The sequence below is a fragment of the Acyrthosiphon pisum genome, chromosome A2, assembly GCF_005508785.2.
Source record: "Acyrthosiphon pisum isolate AL4f chromosome A2, pea_aphid_22Mar2018_4r6ur, whole genome shotgun sequence".
NCBI lineage: Eukaryota > Metazoa > Arthropoda > Insecta > Hemiptera > Aphididae > Acyrthosiphon > Acyrthosiphon pisum.
The window spans coordinates 24926688-24927346 of record NC_042495.1 but is presented as its reverse complement, the minus strand read 5'-3'; positions in this window follow the sequence as shown (position 1 = coordinate 24927346).

Sequence of the window (659 nt, the reverse complement as noted above, 5' to 3'; positions counted from 1 at the left end):
TGAAAAAAAATCTAAAAAAATAGAATCATTAGAATTATTAATTAATCAATAATATTAATTTATTACCGATCCCAGAGCACGGTATTCCGTTGAACAGACGACAAACATTTTTTTTTATCAAATTTTTAAGGTTTCCCAAAACGGATTCACAACTATTTTGATGGATATACTGCGAGTTTTTTACAAACTCTATAACGTTGCTATTTGATGTGTTATCATTTTGAATATGTACAATGTGCAGCGTTGCGTTACCTTCCTGTTTAGATCTCAAAAATATGGAAACGGGACATGCCTTAATGATCAATAATAATAATAATAATATATTATAGTATTAGTAGCATTTCTTGTCTTACGCAGAAAATTGTATTTTTTCTAGATCAGTACGAATGGAAACACGGGACATGACCAAGAGTTCGATGAAAAATAAACATTAAGAATTTAAGACGTTACCTATTACTTAGAGATCGAAAATATTGGTCGGGGTCAATACCTAATAATTATATATAGTACTCAAGGTTAGATATTAAAATAGTTTCCAAAAAAAATGTCCACTATTAAGTTACCTAGTACCTACCTATATAATATTATTATCAACAGTTGGTTATTTTACACTACGTCATAATTATACACAAAAAGTAAGTAAATATCTATGTACATAA